Raw genomic sequence first — 13,065 nt, forward strand, 5'->3', positions numbered from 1 at the left:
TTGCGGCCTCGAAAATATGGCCGCCGGCCGGCATGCGCAGTTGGCTCTACCAGTGTCTCGCTGGCAGAGCCGACTGCGCAGGCGTCAGAGCTGACGAAGAAGGAAGACGACAGAGAAGGGGAGGATGCAGGTGAAGAAGAAGGCGTCGCAGGAGAGAGGGTCTCGGGCGGCAGTGGGGACGCCCCCATTGCCGTTTGAGCGTTGGGGCCCTCCCTCATTGCTGCGAAGAACTCATTAGAATACCGGTAGAAACCGGTATTTCTAAGGAACGGCGCGGCGGAGACCACGTCTAAAGGTAAGAAATGAATACAGCGTTTTAGTGGTAGAATCCCTTTAAAGTATAAATATATATATACACACACACACTTTTTTTGGTTTCACAAACATTAGCAGGCAATACATGCAGGGTCTTATATAAAACTTGGAACCTGAGAAGTTACAGAAGAGCACACATAATTGTTGACAATCCTGGTCAGCAAAGCACCAAACACTTTCCTGTATCTCCCTTATCCATAGGCTGTTTGCCTGTCTTACTCATTGATTTTACAGACTTCCATGTACCATGTAGGAGTCGGAGGGCTTATTTTTCTCCTTAAAGTCTCAGAAATTTAAATTAATAAATTACACCATTAGGAAGAGTAAAATAGAAATAAGAGACCCCCAGCAGCAGTGAGATGTGACACAGGAGTGGTATACCTGGAAAGCTCAACCCTAAAGACTTTAAGACGGTGATAGAAACCATATTGGTTCTGAAGAAGTGTGGGGCTGACAGGGAGATTACATGTTTGGGGCCTCTTCCGATGCTGTTGCTGTACACTGCATGGAGACAGAAGCAGGTGAATCCTTCCTTGCTATGTACAGTATATCAGCTGGGAGCTGATGCTTTAGATCAGCTCTCACTGAAATTTCATTGCAATCAATGAGCGCTGAACTGCAATACTGGCTACTGGCCACTTTACAGGGACTAGAGCCTCCTGCTTCTGACTTGATGTATTGTATAGTATGGGTGTTGGAAATGGCCTAAACAGTTGATCTATCCTAAGGATAGGTCATGACTAAAGAAATCCCTGCCAACCCTTTTAAGGCCTCATTCACATCTGCATGCACATGGGGACACCCCTGAACAGACTATACAACGCATCGGCAAGCGGTGAGCAGTGAAAGCACACGGACCCCATAGTCTATAATGTGGTCCGTGTGCTTTCCGCACGGTCTCCGCATGGAACATGCGGACAGAAAAGTAGTTCACTGTATGCTTTCCTCACGGTCTTTACACAAGTCATGCGAACAGGAAAGTAGATTGTGAACTACTTTTCTGTCCGCATGTTCCATGCGGAGACCGTGCGGAAAGCACACGGACCACATTATAGACTATGGGGTGCGTGTGCTTTCACTGGGGGTGTGCTTCCAGTGCACACTGTTTGCGAATGCGCTCAGTAGTCCATTCGGGGGTTCCCATGCGGACTCCCTGAACAGATTGCTGAAGCAGATGTGAATGAGGCCTTAGGGCTCCTTAGATCACTCAATTTAATCTCAAACAGCTGTGATAAGTTTGCCAGGTGAGTCCAAGTAAAAAAGACCTAGTAAGACCCCATTTGGCGGAAAAGCAGCTTTCTTCGAGTCATACCCAGTAATGCCTACAAAGGGACTGAACAATATAAAGGAAGCACTTATACTTCTCCCTTCTGCTTAACCCACTCCTGGCATTGGCTAAAAAAAGCGCACCAAAATCTGCAACAAAAAAAGCAGCTTTTTCACAATGTGGGGCCTCAGCATAAGAAGGACATTCCATATTATTAAGTAGGCCACAGGTTTCAAGTAATTTAGTAATATAGCAATATAGTAAAGAAAAAGGATCTCTCTGCTGCCAAAAACCGTCAGCTAGTGCAATGCCTTGGACAAAATATGAAAACATTTATTATAGCATGAAAATTTAAGTGTGATCATTATACCTTGAAGAGATTTCTGGCTGATTCAGAGCACAGATGAGTTTGTGCAGATAAAGGCATAATAAGTAAGGTTTTTGACAGACAAATTCATCAGATTAAAGAGGACCTTTCATCAGATTGGGCACAGGCAGATCTATATACTGCTGGAAAGCTGACAGTGCTCTGAATTCAGGGCACTGTCGGCTTTCCCGATCTGTGTCCCGGGTAAAGCGCTATCGGTTCCAGTACCGTAGAGCTTTACAGTCAGAAGGGCGTTTCTGACAGTTAGCCAGGGACGCCCTTCTGCCCAGCAGCACCTATCACGCTGCACAGTGTGCTCCACAGTACATGTACATGCACGTTTTTTTCCGCGAAAGAAAACGTAGCGTTTTCTCTGCATTTTTTTTACACTGCGGTTTTTTGCTTCGTTTCCGCCCAGTGGAGCCTTAGCTTAAGGATAAGGCCCCATGTTGTGGAAATGTAGCTTTTTTTGTTGCAGATTTTGCTGCATTTTTTGAGCAAAAGTCAGAAGTGGATTGAGCAGAATGGAGAAATACAAGTGCTTGCTTTATATTTCCGATTTATTTCTTTTGTCGCCACTCCTGTGTTTGGATCAAAAAATGCAGCAAAATCTGCAACAAAAAAGCAGCTTTCCCCAATATGAGGCCCAGCCTACAACAGTAAATAATGAATGTAGTGTAAGGTAGGTACTCAAGATTTTTGTCACAAATTACTTCAGAATTCAGGCAACTTTCCAATAGTAAATCTGCCCCAATATTTTACAACGTAACTAGACTGAACATAACATTGTAAACTAAATAAGAGCAGTATAAACAGCATCGAAAGCAGATTTTTTCTTGTATTATCCCAAAGCTATAGATTATCTTATTATTAGAAATCTTTGTTTCATATGTATTATCCTGTATGTTTTTGCCCTATGAAATATTGTGAGTAATCTAGTAAACATCCCATCTGTAACCACTGTAGCTCATAACATGTTAATGATTGAATGACACAATTCTGGGACATATGTTGACAGTCATTAAAAAGTTTTAGATATCCAGATGTAATATAACACATTTCTCAGGATTTCTCAGTGAATACCACACTCTACACATTGCGTAACATACCAACAAAGTGACAACTATAAAGAATATAACAATTTATACAAGCAAAAGTCTTCATATATTTTCCCATATAATAATATAACAGTAATAATATAAATAATATTATAACAGTAATATAACAGAAACACATTACTTCTATTATTACTTCTTACTAAAACAGTCATTTTTGTCTAAAACATGACCGTGAGCTCTACCAGTTTGTTCATTTGGAGTCCTGTACTATCTTTATAAGTTTCCCTGGCAATAAATTCTTTTGATGATTTTTCTATTTCCTATCTGTATTTTCAATAAGGTCACATAACCTATGATAAGGCAATGTGACAGTAGTTCTGCTGATACAATAACCCAAATAATACATTTTGAGTCTACTTACATTTGCAGCAGTCTTTCCTCTTCAGTGCAAGACAAGGTGCAGTAACTTCACTAGAATCTCTCTTTTTAGTCCCATGACGTGATGACAAGCAGATTAAATGGCTTGTTGTACTGGGATTATTAGATGAGGAACAGCTTTGGGATAAAAGTATGGGAGTCTTTTATTTAGATTGGCACCACAGAGGGTTAATTTACAGTACTTCCGTTCCATGTCATTCACCATTGCAGGCATCTGGTAATGTATTATATTGTGGATAACAATAAATACTCAAAGGTCAACACAAGGAGGGATTGTGAGCACAGGAGACACATGTAAAACTGATAGCTCACCTATCATTACAGAATTACATTATTCTGCATGCTATACTGTACAACATTACCTTATAACTGCATATAACTGTGAAGCTACTATGGGGCTCATAAGAGGGTGCACAGCTCAGACTAACAAACTAGTTGGAAATGGTAATACCAATATAGGAGAATGCTGTCTGAATGAATGCTTATGAATCTCTGGACTTTTCTGGACCTAGTACCATATCTGCAACTCAGGTTGTCCTAGACGCCGGTATTTATAAGCCATTAGTAAAGTAACTGATCTGATGAACAACTTTTGATTTTCTTGCAACATTTGTGTCATTAATAGATATTGCAATATACTTTATTAATACATTTTGACTCCTTTCTGTGATTTTTTTTGTCTTGGTTAAAGATAAGATTCTTAGCTCATTCATATGACACAAAGACTGCAGTTCTAGCTGTCACATTTGCAAAGGAATCACAAGTTGAGAATATAGTCGGGATTGACATATTTATATACAGCTGCAGTTGCTGCTAATCCCAACAATACTGTGTAGGGGCCAGGAATGGGGGTGCTATGCTGTGGGGAACGGGGGGGGGGGGGGGAGTCAAAAGTTTGCTGGGGCCCCCAGTCTTTGCTAGTTATGCCACTGGTCTCCAGCACAACATTATGTACACTATCAAGGAAGTAAGCCCCTACCTGCCCATAAGAGCAGTGAGACAATACAATATGGTTTACAACCGTATTACAGGTTCAGTAATACACTTGTAACTTGCATCAGGGCCCATACATTGTGTATAGTTGTAGACTAGCAGAGCCAGGACATGGTTGCAGCGACGCTTCTGGCTGCTGGCTTTCCCACCTCTTCCCTGAGCAATCTTTTTATGGTGTCTAGATGTGATATCGACCTCCTGGCGAGGTATAAAGGCTGCATGGTTCCACGTGAGTCTGGGTGCTGAGGATTGGAACGCAGATGGGCCCATGGATTGGAAGTTCTGTTTATCACTGTCACAATTGTGTATAATATAAAGAGATTATAACATAAATGTTGGAGGCAACACAGTGTATAAAGGGGTGTGGGGAGTCTATAAAATAAAGGTGAGAGGGAGACTGTGTATAATATAAACATGAATGATGTTCTAAAACAGACAGGTAGGGAAGGAAGTGTATAATGTAAAGGGCTGTGTCTAATACAAGAGCTCAGTGTATGTAAGGGAAAATTATTATATAAAGTAACTTAAAGGGGCAGTGTATAATATGAAGAGTTCAGAAAGTTAAGGGCATAACAACTGTGCTCACAGGGGGTGCATGGGGGATGAGGTTGAGTTAGACCAGTAAGTACATGGGAGTGGAGGGGGGGGAGAGGATGGACCTGGTAAAACTTGGTACTATAATTACACCACTGACTGTACATGTTAATGCCTTTCAATATGCAAAACTACTTTATAAAAAAATATACAATATGATAACAGAACTAAGCTTATTACACAGATTCTGTACAAGAATCAAGCTTGCTAAGTAGATGCACAACCAAAACCAAGCGTACTGTATCAATATGATAACAAAATCAAGCTTACTAGATATGGTAACAGAAACAAGTCTGCTATATAGAAATGATCAAGTTTACTAAACTACTATACTATACTATACTATACTATATTATACTATATACACTCACTGGCCACTTTATTTGGTACACCTGTCCAACTGCTCGTTAACACTTAATTTCTAATCAGCCAATCACATGGCGGCAACTCAGTGCATTTAGGCATGTAGACATGGTCAAGACAATCTCCTGCAGTTCAAACCGAGCATCAGTATGGGGAAGAAAGGTGATTTGAGTGCCTTTGAACGTGGCATGGTTGTTGGTGCCAGAAGGGCTGGTCTGAGTATTTCAGAAACTGCTGATCTACTGGGATTTTCACGCACAACCATCTCTAGGGTTTACAGAGAATGGTCCGAAAAAGAAAAAACATCCAGTGAGCGGCAGTTCTGTGGGCGGAAATGCGTTGTTGATGCCAGAGGTCAGAGGAGAATGGCCAGACTGGTTCGAGCTGATAGAAAGGCAACAGTGACTCAAATAGCCACCCGTTACAACCAAGGTAGCCAGAAGAGCATCTCTGAACGCACAGTACGTCGAACTTTGAGGCAGATGGGCTACAGCAGCAAAAGACCACATCGGGTGTCATGGTGTCATGGTGTGGGGAATATTTTCTTGGCACTCTTTGGGCCCCTTGGTACCAATTGAGCATTGTTGCAACGCCAAAGCCTACCTGAGTATTGTTGCTGACCATGTCCATCCCTTTATGACCACAATGTACCCAACATCTGATGGCTACTTTCAGCAGGATAATGCGCCATGTCATAAAGCTGGAATCATCTCAGACTGGTTTCTTGAACATGACAATGAGTTCACTACTCCAATGGCCTCCACAGTCACCAGATCTCAATCCAATAGAGCATCTTTGGGATGTGGTGGAACGGGAGATTCGCATCATGGATGTGCAGCCGACAAATCTGCGGCAACTGTGTGATGCCATCATGTCAATATGGACCAAAATCTCTGAGGAATGCTTCCAGCACCTTGTTGAATCTATGCCACAAAGAATTGAGGCAGTTCTGAAGGCAAAAGGGGGTCCAACCCGTTACTAGCATGGTGTACCTAATAAAGTGGCCGGTGAGTGTATAGTAAACTTTGAACAGTTGTGCAGCAGTTTCAGGTACCATACTAACTGTATAAGGACACCCCACAATTCCTTGCTGTAGTGTAGTGCGGTGGTTTTGCCGTGATTCTCTTTAACTGGACAATTGATTTGTAGGTTATTTGGCATGGGCTGTATTTAGAGCCATCCAGGTACATCCTGAACTGCTGAGTAGATTGTGCTTGATATTTAGGATTCTCTTGCCAATTCCTTCGTGCTAAACCATTTTTTTTCTGAACTAATCGTTCTAATGGTTTTAATGCCTCACAAAGCATGTCATATTAAAGAGTCACAGTGAGGCAAAGCAGCAAAATCCAAGTTAATCTTTTCAAGTTAAATACAAGACAGACTAATTATTTAACTTTGGACCTAATAGGATTGTTTCTAGAAATTCTGAGCTGTTAATGTTACAGAAGCAATGCTAAAAATCCTGTATATATTGTAGAGGGGCAATGTGTGTCATATGTACCACTGCAGATAAATATGTCATATTGTATTCCCTATCAGTATTCACAGGTCTGATGGACTAGAGGGGTCCTTCTTATAGTAACAAAATTCATTTTATTAGGTTAAATAACTTTTATAGCTTCCATGCTATACAATAGTCTTATTGGAAATAATTTGGCCGACACTCACCTAATATGTATAGCCAGCTTTTCTAAACTCTCCTTACTGAAGTCCTTGAAAAAAGCAGAAAAATATATTATCACATCCACATCAGATTTCTGGCATAGATTGGTAATAATTAGAGATGAGCGAACACTAAAATGTTCGAGGTTCGAAATTCAATTCGAACAGCCGCTCACTGTTCGAGTGTTCGAATGGGTTTCGAACCCCATTATAGTCTATGGGGAACATAAACTCGTTAAGGGGGAAACCCAAATTCGTGTCTGGAGGGTCACCAAGTCCACTATGACACCCCAGGAAATGATACCAACACCCTGGAATGACACTGGGACAGCAGGGGAAGCATGTCTGGGGGCATAAAAGTCACTTTATTTCATGGAAATCCCTGTCAGTTTGCGATTTTCGCAAGCTAACTTTTCCCCATAGAAATGCATTGGCCAGTGCTGATTGGCCAGAGTACGGAACTCGACCAATCAGCGCTGGCTCTGCTGGAGGAGGCGGAGTCTAAGATCGCTCCACACCAGTCTCCATTCAGGTCCGACCTTAGACTCCGCCTCCTCCGGCAGAGCCAGCGCTGATTGGCCGAAGGCTGGCCAATGCATTCCTATGCGAATGCAGAGACTTAGCAGTGCTGAGTCAGTTTTGCTCAACTACACATCTGATGCACACTCGGCACTGCTACATCAGATGTAGCAATCTGATGTAGCAGAGCCGAGGGTGCACTAGAACCCCTGTGCAAACTCAGTTCACGCTAATAGAATGCATTGGCCAGCGCTGATTGGCCAATGCATTCTATTAGCCCGATGAAGTAGAGCTGAATGTGTGTGCTAAGCACACACATTCAGCACTGCTTCATCACGCCAATACAATGCATTAGCCAGTGCTGATTGGCCAGAGTACGGAATTCGGCCAATCAGCGCTGGCCAATGCATTCTATTAGCCCGATGAAGTAGAGCTGAATGTGTGTGCTAAGCACACACATTCAGCACTGCTTCATCACGCCAATACAATGCATTAGCCAGTGCTGATTGGCCAGAGTAAGGAATTCGGCCAATCAGCGCTGGCCAATGCATTCTATTAGCCCGATGAAGTAGAGCTGAATGTGTGTGCTAAGCACACACATTCAGCACTGCTTCATCACGCCAATACAATGCATTAGCCAGTGCTGATTGGCCAGAGTACGGAATTCGGCCAATCAGCGCTGGCTCTGCTGGAGGAGGCGGAGTCTAAGGTCGGACCTGAATGGAGACTGGTGTGGAGCGATCTTAGACTCCGCCTCCTCCAGCAGAGCCAGCGCTGATTGGCCGAATTCCGTACTCTGGCCAATCAGCGCTGGCCAATGCATTCTATTAGCCCGATGAAGTAGAGCTGAATGTGTGTGCTAAGCACACACATTCAGCACTGCTTCATCACGCCAATACAATGCATTAGCCAGTGCTGATTGGCCAGAGTACGGAATTCGGCCAATCAGCGCTGGCTCTGCTGGAGGAGGCGGAGTCTAAGGTCGGACCTGAATGGAGACTGGTGTGGAGCGATCTTAGACTCCGCCTCCTCCAGCAGAGCCAGCGCTGATTGGCCGAATTCCGTACTCTGGCCAATCAGCACTGGCTAATGCATTGTATTGGCGTGATGAAGCAGTGCTGAATGTGTGTGCTTAGCACACACATTCAGCTCTACTTCATCGGGCTAATAGAATGCATTGGCCAGCGCTGATTGGCCGAATTCCGTACTCTGGCCAATCAGCACTGGCTAATGCATTGTATTGGCGTGATGAAGCAGTGCTGAATGTGTGTGCTTAGCACACACATTCAGCTCTACTTCATCGGGCTAATAGAATGCATTGGCCAGCGCTGATTGGCCGAATTCCGTACTCTGGCCAATCAGCACTGGCTAATGCATTGTATTGGCGTGATGAAGCAGTGCTGAATGTGTGTGCTTAGCACACACATTCAGCTCTACTTCATCGGGCTAATAGAATGCATTGGCTAGCGCTGATTGGCCGAATTCCGTACTCTGGCCAATCAGCACTGGCTAATGCATTGTATTGGCGTGATGAAGCAGTGCTGAATGTGTGTGCTTAGCACACACATTCAGCTCTACTTCATCGGGCTAATAGAATGCATTGGCCAATCAGCGCTGGCCAATGCATTCTATTAGCGTGAACTGAGTTTGCACAGGGGTTCTAGTGCACCCTCGGCTCTGCTACATCAGATTGCTACATCTGATGTAGCAGTGCCGAGTGTGCATCAGATGTGTAGTTGAGCAAAACTGACTCAGCACTGCTAAGTCTCTGCATTCGCATAGGAATGCATTGGCCAGCCTTCGGCCAATCAGCGCTGGCTCTGCCGGAGGAGGCGGAGTCTAAGGTCGGACCTGAATGGAGACTGGTGTGGAGCGATCTTAGACTCTGCCTCCTCCAGCAGAGCCAGCGCTGATTGGTCGAGTTCCGTACTCTGGCCAATCAGCGCTGGCCAATGCATTCTATTAGCCCGATGAAGTAGAGCTGAATGTGTGTGCTTAGCACACACATTCAGCTCTACTTCATCAGGCTAATAGAATACATTGGCCAATCAGCGCTGGCCAATGCATTCTATTAGCTTGATGAAGCAGAGTGTGCACAAGGGTTCAAGCGCACCCTCGGCTCTGATGTAGCAGAGCTGAGGGTGCACAAGGGTTCAAGTGCACCCTCGGCTCTCCTACATCAGAGCCGAGGGTGCGCTTGAACCCTTGTGCAGCCTCAGCTCTGCTACATCAGAGCCGAGGGTGCGCTTGAACCCTTGTGCACACTCTGCTTCATCAAGCTAATAGAATGCATTGGCCAGCACTGATTGGCCAGAGTACGGAATTCGGCCAATCAGCGCTGGCCAATGCATCCCTATGGGAAAAAGTTTATCTCACAAAAATCACAATTACACACCCGATAGAGCCCCAAAAAGTTATTTTTAATAACATTCCCCCCTAAATAAAGGTTATCCCTAGCTATCCCTGCCTGTACAGCTATCCCTGTCTCATAGTCACAAAGTTCACATTCTCATATGACCCGGATTTGAAATCCACTATTCGTCTAAAATGGAGGTCACCTGATTTCGGCAGCCAATGACTTTTTCCAATTTTTTTCAATGCCCCCGGTGTCGTAGTTCCTGTCCCACCTCCCCTGCGCTGTTATTGGTGCAAAAAAGGCGCCAGGGAAGGTGGGAGGGGAATCGAATTTTGGCGCACTTTACCACGCGGTGTTCGATTCGATTCGAACATGGCGAACACCCTGATATCCGATCGAACATGTGTTCGATAGAACACTGTTCGCTCATCTCTAGTAATAATGTATCGCATTTTTAGTGCAAAACCCTTTGCCAAAGATGCGCCACATCTCCCATTCTGTGCCTTGCTGGCTACTTTCCATGAATTTGGCAGAGAAAGGCAGGCTGAGATGGGGACACCTTGGCCCGACATTAATTATAACTCATGACAGTTTTCTGGTGCTAGTTATACAGGAAATCTATGTCAGTTCCTGACTCCTGTAAATTTCCATTCTGGTGCAAGGGTGTGCACCTGATTTACTGAGAGATCAGAAACTCTTACACCTTGTGCTTGCGGAAGTCTTTATTAAGACTGGGGAACAAAATGTCAGGCTTAATAAATCTGCACCAGTATCTATATTCATAGGTAAGTCAGGAGGTATACAGTATCTGGCAGCTAAATGACCATTTGGTTGACAGCTGTTGGAAGTGCAAAGGTGCCCTATAGAGGTGGATGGTAAGCCAACTGCTAGTGTAGCTGAAGCATTGGCTCCAAGTGTCATGGCATACTGATCATAAATAGAAATATGGGCCGTTATCTTCATGATATGTAATATCTGTCAGCACTGAAAACATGGTAACAAGCTGGGAACAATCCATAGGGGGAGAAGAGGTGTGATGCTGAGGAGAAAAGATGATGGAGATGCTGGGTGTTAGGAACCTGATGCGACAATAATAGACAGTAAGTCCTGGGCAACCAGAATCCCCAAACACAGAGACAAAAGCAGTCCTGAGTGTACAACGCTCTCCTAACAGAGCAGAAGCAGGCCCCAGAGGTCTTCGACAGAGCTCCTGATGGTGGAGTTGGTAAATTCTGGGATCTAGAACTGCAACAGCCCAGAGAGCACCGCACACTCATTACACCCCAAGTAATAGAGGACCCAGAAAACCCAGCAACACTAATCTCAGCAGATGAATAAACGGGAGAGCCAGTCAGCACGGAGAGAGATGTTCTGAGGTTTGCCAGGAGATAGCAAAAGCACCGCAGGGAAGTCATACAGACCAAGTCGGTACACAGGAGGGCTCGCAGGTTCAAGGGATAGCCAAAAACTAAGTCAATCAAGGCGGGTCGGTACACAGGAGGTCACTTGGTAGTAGGAGGGAGAAGCATATGCATAGTTAGGAGAGCCATGTCATACACAAGAGGTCAGAAGGTAGCCAAATCAGGAGGTCAAGGAGAAGTAGTCTGGAAGGCAAGCTGAGGTCATACACAGGAACACAGAAGGGCAAACAGGAGGTTTAGAGGGTCAAGACAGGAACAAAAGCACAGGAGGAGCTGTCACGAGAAAATCTGAATAACCAGTGATGGGCCGGAGCCAGAATGAGGCCTAAATAGACTCCAGCTCGCCGCTGACCCTGGAAGTAGGCCTGGAAGTAAGTGTGCTAACAACAGAGCAGGCGGGCAGCCTCCCGGTGATGCAACAGAGACTCCAGTCCAGGACATACTGGGATTGTTAAGTTCTCAGTCAGCCATAATGCTAATTGTATAGCAGTTCTATTTAGACTACATATTACTATATTATTAGTTATTAGATGACTTTACATATGTAGTTGTTGTTTGGTCACAGCATGTTGGTATTATCTATACACTGTGTAGGTGGTATTTAGGCATAATATAGCACGTAACATTATATTATTTTTGCAGTATACCGTGGTGGTGCTATAAAGCATTTACATTTAGGTTGCAGGATCTGCTATTTATATAGTGTATGGCAGTGTTATTTGGGCACCATATCATATGTTTGTGATATTTAGGCCATGATTGGTGTGGTTATCTGTATACTGTATGTCAGTAGGCCATGGTTACGATGTACACATTTGGAGATGTTGGATACTGTGGAGCTTTGTGATAATATATAGTACTGTATGATAGAAAAATACATAACTACTGAAGTGTCCTGATGTAGTTTAGAATAATTATAACATTCAGTGGCAAAGAATAAACATTGGCTGAGACTTAAAATGACACATTCAAGGTGAAAAAATGTAATACATGATTTCAGCACCATAACAGCAGAGGTTGATACGCCATGTGTAGAAGGATACTAATGCACAAGTTGAGCAGTAACGATAAATGGATGTTTCGGTCACAAGACCTTCTTCATGCTAGATCACATGGCCATTCTTGTGCACAGATCTTAGTAGATCTAGCATGAAGAAGGTCTTGCAACTGAAACGTCCATTTATAATTGATCTACTGCTCCTTTTGTGCATTATTATCCTCCTATACATGGCGTATCAACCTCTGTTGTTATTGTGTTGAAATCACCTGTTAAAGTTTTTTCACCACGAATGTGTGAACGGCAGAATAAATTTGCTTTGTTCTAGGGGTCGGAGTACCCTTTTTTGCCTGCACCACTACTCACCATATATTGCTTTTGAGAGAGTGCTTCATGAAAACATTAGCTATTTCCAAATGATTCTAAAAAAACAATTGCAAATTCTGCCTTATCCCCTACATGACCCAAACCAAGGAACATACAATTCTGGATTGTACATTGACTTTATAAAGTACACAACAAACACATTTTAACTTTCTCATTCTGTAACCTGAGCTAGTAACTGACTCAGCTCTTAGCCGCATTCTTCTTGGCAACTCATACTCAAAGAAAGTTTTAAGCCAAAGTCCACCTGCTTATTTCCTGGGTTGTTATGTTCTGTGCTACTGTATTCCTTGTTCTAGTATAGATAGGACTGCTCTGAGCAGAGGAGCTT

At 43.7% G+C, this 13,065-nt stretch overlaps 1 protein-coding gene across 1 annotated transcript in view; it reads right to left on the reverse strand.

The window, feature by feature from the left end:
- Positions 1–3,528, reverse strand: part of SAMD7 (sterile alpha motif domain containing 7) — a 36,698-nt gene extending 33,170 nt beyond the window's left edge. The window contains exon 1 of the mRNA XM_075266709.1: positions 3,429–3,528. The gene's annotated coding sequence lies outside the window, so the exon portion shown is untranslated. The remainder of the gene's footprint in view (positions 1–3,428) is intronic.
- Positions 3,529–13,065: the final 9,537 nt, after the last annotated feature.

The sequence above is a fragment of the Leptodactylus fuscus genome, chromosome 3 (assembly GCF_031893055.1).
Source record: "Leptodactylus fuscus isolate aLepFus1 chromosome 3, aLepFus1.hap2, whole genome shotgun sequence".
Taxonomy (NCBI): domain Eukaryota; kingdom Metazoa; phylum Chordata; class Amphibia; order Anura; family Leptodactylidae; genus Leptodactylus; species Leptodactylus fuscus.